Below are 9,155 nucleotides of genomic sequence, written 5' to 3' on the forward strand. Positions count from 1 at the left end.
AATGCACAAGCCCTTTCTCATATGCAGGGGGCTTTGCACTTGCTGTCTTACTACCTAAAAAGCTCTTCTACCAATACTTTGAATAACTAGCTCCTGTTCTTCCTTTGGAGAAGGCAATGGCACCCCACTCCAGTACTCTCACCTAGGAAATCCCATGGACAGAGGAGACTGGTAGGCTGCAGTCCATGGGGTTGCGAAGGGTAGGACACTACTGAGCGACTTCACTTTCACTTTTATCCCAGGGACAGGGTCCGTCTATGGGGTCACAAAGAGTCGGACATGACTGACGTGACTTAGCAGCAGCTTTTCTTCCTTTAGGCCTCATCTCAAGTATTACTTCCCCAAAGAAACCTTCCCTAGCCACTCAATCAAAGTTAGCTTCCTAGTGTTTATCTCTTCCTTTGTACTTATCAAAATCTAAAGTTATTCATTTTTATTTTATTCTTACCACTTCTAAATATATATGCTTCATGTGCCCTTTTCTGTCTTATTTACAGCTAAATGCCCAATGCATTTACAAGTGGTTGATGCATACTAGATGTCCAAAATGAACTTATCAAATGAATGAATAAAATAATCATAATATAATCATAATTAGAACTGGAAAGAGTTTCACTTAAAATATATCTACTTAAAATAGAAACCAAGATTTGGAGAATTTCCTGGCAATCCAGTGGTTGACTCCATGCTTCACTGTTAAGGACCAAGGTTGGGGAAATATGATCCCAAGAGCAGCGGCCAAAAACAAAAGAAGCCACAAGATTTCATAGTAATTTTAAAATTATATTTAACATGATTTAGGGAGGACTTCCAGTTAAAGATGGTGTGTTGAACACATTTATACCCATTCCTTTGAAACCTGTCTACATAGCAATAAAGAAACTTTTAATTTGTTTTTTAAAGATAGACTGGCAAGATCACAGAGAATGGGAAAGGAAGCAATAGCAACAAAACTTTTAAAGCTGGAAAAGAGATGGACAAGTAGTAACTGACCTAGCACCCAAGAAAGGAGAATTCGGGCTTCCCTGGTGGCTCAATGATAAAGAATCCGCCTGCCAATGTGAGAGACATGGGTTCAATCCCTGGTTCAAGAAGATCCCACTTGCTGCAGCCAAGTAGGCACTGCTATTGAGCCTGTGTTCTAGAACCCTCAAGCCACAACTACTGAAACCTGAATGCCCTTGAGTTCATGCTGGGCCACAACAGAAACTACCACAATGAGAAGTCTGTGCACCTCCACTAGAAAGTAATCCCTGCTCACCACAATTAGGGAAAGCCCCTGCATAGCAATGAAGACCCAGCACAGCCATAGATAAATAAATAAAATCATTAAAGAGAGAGAGAGAGAGAGAATCCAAATGGGAAAGCCAAGAAGCAATTAGGTTGACAACAGAGAAGTCACAAAAGGCTCATGAATTTGTTGCAGCAGGTTCTTTTAAGAGTATGGGAAGAAGTACATGCATCGTGCTCAGTTACTCATTGTATCCAACTCTGTGACCCCATGGACTATAGCAGACCAGGCTCTTCTGTCCATAGGATTTTCCAGGCAAGGATGCTGTGAAGATCCTTTAGGGGATCTTCCTGACCCAGGGATCAAACCTGTGTCTCCCAGGGCTTTAAAAAGCAGCTTAGGCTGACAAATCGTCTTCCCCAAGGCAATGGAAAACTGGAAGTTTATTTTATGGAGAGGGTAAAACAACAAGGAGGTTGAACTAAGTGAAAGTTGAGGGTAGAAGAAGTATATAGAAAAGAAAGGGATTAAATGAATGACCACATACAAAATACTGAGACCTTGTCATAGACTCCTAGTTGTCTTCCACTATCTATTTTTCTCTCCTATAGTAGTAAATAGAACCCTGATTTTTATTAATTTATTTATACATTCATTTTAGTGCATAGCCACCAGAACAAAAACCAAAATTGTCAATGTCCCTTGGAACTAGAAGTGCTCACATGATGACATTTTGGTGAAAGGAAAGTGAACAGAAGTAATGTGTGCAACTTCCATGTAGCAACATCAAAGGAAAGGGGCCTGTCTTTCCAGAAAACATGGTGGTGAACCAACTGGGACAAAGTCAATCAGTGTGATGCACCAGGAATGACAAATCAGTAAGATGCTTGAAAGTGAAAGTGAAAGTCGCTCAGCTGTGGCCAACTCTTTGCGACACCAGGGACTATTTCCTAGCATCGCAGAACCACTGTACAAGCTCTAGACTACTTACTCCAAAAGTGTTATATAAGAGTAAAATAAACTTCCTAGATATATCCATCATATATCAAGCCAAGACTATAAGAACTGCCAAAGAAATAGAGATAAATCATCAATTGTAGTTGAAAATTTTTAACTCATGTCACTCAGAAACAAGTAGACGAAAAAATAAACAGAGATAGAGAAGACACGACCAATACTATTGATATGCTCTAGTGTGTTTGTGTGTGTGCTCAGTCACTAAACATATATAGAAATCTATACTCAAAAAACAGCAAATACAGGGACTTTCCGGTGGTCCAGTACCTAAGACACCATGCTCCTGAAGCAGGGGGCCTAGGCTGGAACCTTGGTCAGAGAACTAGATCCCTCATGCTACAACTGAAGACTCTGCATGCTACAACTAAAGAAAAAACGATACTGCATGCCGCAACTAAGATCCAGCACAGCCAAAAACTAAATATTAAAAACAGCAAATGCACATTATATTCAAACATCATAGTGCTCGCTTCGGCAGCACATATACTAAAATTGGAACGATACAGAGAAGATTAGCATGGCCCCTGCGCAAGGATGATACGCAAATTCGTGAAGCGTTCCATAATTTTCTGATTCATATCAATGTATGACAAAACCCACTGAAAAAAATAAATAAATAATAAAAATTTAAAAAAACAAACAAACAAAAAAATCATAGGTCACTTACAAAAATGGACCGTGTATTAGGCCACAAAGAAAGCCCCAGACATTCTAAAGAATCATTATCATGTAGACAATCTTCTCTATCCACAAAATTTTATTGCATTGCAAATTAACATTTATATACTGTACAAATAATATAAATAGCCCTTGTAAAACACAAAGGAGACTTCCCTGGTTGTACAATGGATAAGGATCTGCCTACCACTGCAGGGGACACAGGTTCAATCCCTGGTCTGGGAAGATTCCACATGCCTCTGAGCAACTAAGTCGTGTGCCACAACTACTGAAGCCTGTGCACCACCACAAGAGAAGCCACCACAATGAGAAGCACTGCAATGAAGGGCAGCCCCCATTCACTCCAACTAGGGAAAGCCCTGGTGCAGCAATGAAGACCTAGTGCAACCAAAAATTAATTATTTTAAAAAAGAAGGAAAGGACATAAGAAAGACAGGGCAGGAATCAACAGAAATAAAAGATTAACATAACTAGAAACTCGTTCTTTGAAAAAAAATTATAAAAAAATAGAAAAATAAAGATGGCAAATACAAAAAAAAAAGGAAGTGCAGAAGAAATAAGTACAATGGAAAGATAATTATGTTAATAATAACTATTTGCTAATAAATTTGAAAACCTAATGGAGTAATCCTAAGAAAAAAGTGCCAAAACTGGCACAAGAAGAAACAGTAACTTTAAGTAGATCAATAAATAATACACGTTTGAAAATGGTAGTTGAATTACCATTTCCCTCAAATGCCCGGATGGCTTTATAGGTGAGGTTAACACATTCCATGGACAGAGGAGCGTGGTGAGCTACAGTCCATGGGATTGCAAAGAGTCGGACACAACTGAGTGACTGACACTCTCACAGCATATTTTCAAGAAACATTTCCATATGTAGGGGGGAAAAAGGTTTTCTAGGATTTTTTTTTTTTTTGGCAGTGCTGGGTCTTTGTTTTTTTGCACAGGCTAGTGGGGGCTACTCTTCATTGTGGAGCACAGGCTCTAGGCGCTGAGGCTTTAGTGATTGCAGTATTCAGGCTTAGTAGTTGTGGCTCACAGGCTCTAGAGCAGGGGCTCAGTATTTGTGGAGCTTGAGCTTAGTTGCATCAAGGCATGTGAGATCTTCCCAGAGCAGGGATCAAGCCCAGGTCCCCTGCATTAGCAGTCAGATTCTTATCCACTGTGCCACCAGGGAAGTTCAGAACCCTGATTTTTATTAATAGATTTAGGGAAGACTTCCAGTTAAAATGGTGGGTTGAGCACATGCATTCATACATAGCAGCGGGGGGGGCACTCCACTGGCCACATGGGATCTTAGTTCCTGGACCAGGAATCAAACCTGTGCCTCCTGCAGTGGAAACACAGTCTTAATTCCCTTAAACCAGGGAATCACAGACTTAATCACTTTTTGCCAGGGAAGTCCAAAAGGTAATGTATTCTTGATTCTAAAAGTAGAAAAATATACAAAACAGAGTTGCAAGCCCCTTTCACTTATGAATGTCATTGCATATATCCTAAATAAAGTATTAGCTAACTGCACTAATCAAGACAGGGTAAATTTTGCTGTAGTAGCAAGTAACCCCAAAACTTCAATGTCTTCATTCAATAAGGTTCAGTCTTCACTCACACTATGTTTTCATCTCACGTGAGCTGGAGCCTTTGTTTGTGTCATCCTCACTCTAGGTCTCAAGCGGATGAAACAGCGACCATAAATTATAATGTAGAGTATTGCTTGTCACCATTTCAGATGGAAAGAGAGAATATGTTGGAACATATACTTGCTCTTAAAGCCTTCACTTGGAACCAACACATAATTTTTCTTTTTATTGGTCAGCACAAGTCATTTTAATATCTTTGGAATACTAGAGCAAAGCTTTAATGCAAAAAGTGACACCCCAGATCCCCACACACAGAAGTATCATCTACCTCTGTTGTGGCAGAATTGAATGGCTCTTGACCTCATGTTCATAGCTCATGGTGATGTTTACACTGTTGTCAACACAAATTATTAAAGTGTATAGTCAATTAGAAAGAAACATCCCTAGGGTTTCCCTGGTGGCTCAGTGGTAAAGAATCCACCTGCCAATGCAAGAGACATGGGTTCAATCCCTGGTCCAGGAAGATCCCACACAAGAAAGGAAAAAAAAAAGAAGAAAAACAAAAGAAACATCTTTAAAATTAAACAGTCTTGGTATTTCACTCTATTGAGAGCTGTTTAATTAATTCAGATAGATCCTGGATGTAGGGAAATGAAACAGAATGAGATTTAAATGTAATTGAGAAGTGGATTTGATCCCTGGGTAGAGAAGAGCCCCTGGAGAAGGAAATGGCAACCCACTCCAGTATTCTTGTCTGGGAAATCCCATGGAGAGAGAAGCCTGGCAGGCTACAGTCCATGGGGCTGCAAAAGAGTCAGACACAACTTAGCAACTAAACAATAATAATAACAAAAGTGTATTAATTATCCTGAAAAAAAAAAAAATGCTCTCCTGTACTCATTATACTAGCTCAGGCTCACTTGTCATGTTGTATAAAACAACCTATTAAAACCTTGATTAGCCAAAGGCCCAAGGGGCAGTGAAATAAAACAAAGATACATCTGTACAGGCATATTTATAGCCTCATGAATAAACAGATGTCAGAGTACAGATGATCCTCAAAGAGGAAAATCAACAGAACTTGTCATGAACATTCTAGAAGTAAACAGTTCAAACAAATAAAGAGATTTTCAGCGTTTTACTGCTTTGGACAAATGCAAGGACTCCATAGATCACATTTTCCTGGACAAATATTGTGATCTCTTTCAAATGTATGTTATTAGTCCCATTTTTCCAAGTATTCTCTTTCAGTTTGCCTGACTTTGACTACAAGGTTCACATTTCTTCTCCTACAGAACATCACAAAGTTTCATTTTTCCTACTTGAGTGTGAGATAGCCCAGCCCTCCTCCCTTGCAGACCACAGAGCGGTTTCTGAGAGGGGTTTAAGACTGTACTTGTGTATAAGGAATTCTGATATAAGGAACTGGAATATGGTGGTGCTAGCCTCTGGCTGGTGAGCAACCCCTTCCTTCTAGAATGTAGTCTTATAAAGGCAAGTCTCATTTTAAAATGAGTCTCTGGTCTTTTACTCAAAACAGTCATATAAAGAATTCTTCTTTGCAAAACTACTTAAGGACCTCATAGTTTGTTGTTGTTGACAGTTTGTTGTTATTTTGAGCTGTACTGAAGGGTACACAGAACCTTAGTTCCCTGACAAGGCGTCAAACCCACATCCCCTACATTGGAAGTTCAGAGTCTTAACCACTGGACTACCAGGGAAGTCCCAAGGATGCCATGGTTTTCTCAAAGTCCGTCCCTAATACCTTGATAAGCCACGTATCTTCTTTTGAAGTCTAGTGTTTTAATCTTTGATTTTCTTTCCCAATTACCTGTCAGATCCTCACTTTTCTATTGCTTTGGGTATGATGTGTTAAGTTCCCAATATCACTTCATTGCTTCATAAAGACTTATCTTTTGCAAGCTGTGCAATTTCACTTTTCAGTGGATATAAACTGTACTGCTCAGTGATTTAGACAAAGATGTCAATAGAGAAATGCTAACATTCAGCAGGGTGAGATGTCTGAGTCAAGAATGATTCCTAAATAGTCAGTTTACTCATGAATAATTTGATGTTATGACAACTTTCACTTCCTGATATGAGCTGAATTGTGTCCTCCTCCCTCAAATTCTTACGGTGGTGGTGGTTTAGTCACAAAGTAGGGTCGACTCTTGCGACCCCATAGACTGCAGTCCATCAGGATAATCATGGGATTATCCTGGCAGGGATACTGGAGTGGGTTGCCATTTCCTCCCCCAGGGCACCTTCCCTACCCAGGGATCGAACCCCCATCTCCTGCGCTGCAGGCCACCTCCTACATTGCAGGTGGATTCTTTACCTCTGAGCCACCTGAGAAGCCCCTATGCTTAAGTACTAACACTTAATACCTCAGAATGTGACTGTACACGGAGACAGGGTCTTCAGTTATAATGAGATCATTATGATGGGCCCTAATTCAGTAGACTGCCTTATAAGGAATTTGGGCACAGGGAATTTCTGGCAGTCCAGTGGTTAGGACCCTACGTCTTCACTGCGGGGCCTGGGTTCAATCCCTGGTAGGGGAAGAGAGATTTCACAAAGCATGCAGCATGGCCAAAAAATTAAACAAAAAAAGATATTTGGACACAGATGTGTACAGAAGACAGACAATATAAAGTCACAGGGAGATGTCCATCTACAAGCCAGGGAGAGAGGCCTAGAACAACCCTTCTCTTACACCGGAGGGAACCTATCCTGCTTTGATCTCAGACTTCTAAATTTCCAAAACTGTAAGAAAACAAATTTCTGTTGTTTAAATCACCCATTATGTGGTACTGTCATGGCAGTCCCAGCAAACCAATACACTTCAAACTCACACTATCTCCTAACTGTGGAAACTTGGATCATGAAAGGGTATAAGGAGGCTATGGAATCATACAGCAAGCCACCCAGGGAAAGTGAGATCAGGAAAATGTTCCAGAGAAGTGACAGCTAAATGGAATGTTTAGTAATAGATGTTCACCCAACAGTGGGGTAACAGGTTCCAGGTAGAAAGGACTGGAGATGAAAGACCAACTTCTCAGGTTGCTAGATGTAAACTATTACATTTAGAATGGATGTATCCATTGACTGTCTTAATGTATCCATGGACTGTAACTCACCAGGCTCCTCTGTCCATGGAATTCTCCAGGCAAGAATCCTGGAGTGGGTAGCCATTGCCTTCTCCAGGGGCTCTTTCTGACCCAGGGATCAAATCCAGGTCTCCCACATTGCAGGCAGATTCTTTACTGTATAAGCCACCAGGGAAGCCCCAATGTATAGCATGGGAAACTATATTCAATATTCTGTTATAAACCATGACAGAAAAGAACATAAAAAGTAAGAATGTACATGTGCATGCTAAGTCACTTCAGTCGTGTCCGACTTTGTGACTCTGTGGACTATAGCCTGCCAAGCCCCTCTGTCTGTGGGATTTTCCAGGCAAGAATACTGAAGTGGGTTGCTATGCCCTCTTCCAGGGGAATCTTCCCAACCCAGGGACTGAACCCAAGTCTCTTTTTTGTCTCCTGCATTGGCAGGCAGGTTCTTTACAACTGGTGTCACCTGGGAAGCCCTAAGAATGTACATATGTATTTAACAGTCACTTTGCAGTACTGCAGAGATTGACACAACATTGTAAATCAACTATTGTTCAGTCGCTGAGCCATGTCCAACTCTGCGACCCCACAGATTGCAGTATGTCAGGCTTCCCTGTCCTTCACTATACCCTGAAGTTTGCTCAAACTCATATCCACTGAGTCAGTGATGCCATTCAACCACTGCATCCTCTATTGCCCCCTTCTCCTCTTGCCCTCAATCTTTCCCAGCATCAGGGTCTTTTCCAATGAGTCAGCTCTTCACATCAGGTGGTCAAAATTTTGGAGCTTCAGTCTCAGCACCCGTCCTTCCAATGAATATTCAGGGTTGATTTCCTTTAGGATTGACTGGTTTGGATCTCCTTCCAGTCCAAGGGACTCTCAAGTCTCTAGCACCACATTTGAAAGCATCAATTCTTCAGTGCTCAGCCTTCTTTATGGTCCAACTCTCATATCCATACATGACTACTGGAAAAACCATAGCTTTGACTACACTATTAATAAAATAAAAAAAGACTAACTTGCAACATGCCTCCCTCCAACCACTTTCTATCCTACTAATCCATTTTCCCCACTGCTCTAGTGCTGCTATTTCTTCTTTTTTTTTTTTTTATAGATTAAAAAGTGGATATATTTAGAGAGAAACACACTCCACAGAGCATGGGCCATCTCAGAAGGCAAGAGCAGCTGTGCTGTATTTCTAAGATACAAATCATGCCATGTTATTCCTGCTCAAAACTCTTCCATAGCTTCCTGCTGCATTCAGGATTAAAGAACCTAAGATCTTAACCCAGTCTCCTAGGGTTCCCAGCATCAGGTCCCTATCTTATTCCAGCATTGTTTCATGCCATTCCATACCCCCACTATCCCCACCTCGTTTCCAGTTTGTCACAGAAGAGTTCTTTAGGTTTTTCCAACAGCTTCTTCCAGTTACAAAGTTTTCCCCCAAAGCTATCCAATTTGCATGGAACACTATTACCACTCTCACCTCTTTTAACAAATTATTTCCTACTCATCCTTCAGATCTTAGCC

General features: G+C 40.8%; 1 non-coding gene across 1 annotated transcript; it reads left to right on the top strand.

The window, feature by feature from the left end:
• The first annotated feature begins 2,710 nt into the window (after positions 1-2,710).
• Positions 2,711-2,817, top strand: LOC136156632 (U6 spliceosomal RNA). Its single transcript, XR_010661124.1, has one exon. It is a non-coding gene; the product is annotated as a U6 spliceosomal RNA (small nuclear RNA).
• Positions 2,818-9,155: the final 6,338 nt, after the last annotated feature.

Source organism: Muntiacus reevesi, chromosome 1 (genome assembly GCF_963930625.1).
Source record: "Muntiacus reevesi chromosome 1, mMunRee1.1, whole genome shotgun sequence".
Lineage (NCBI taxonomy): Eukaryota > Metazoa > Chordata > Mammalia > Artiodactyla > Cervidae > Muntiacus > Muntiacus reevesi.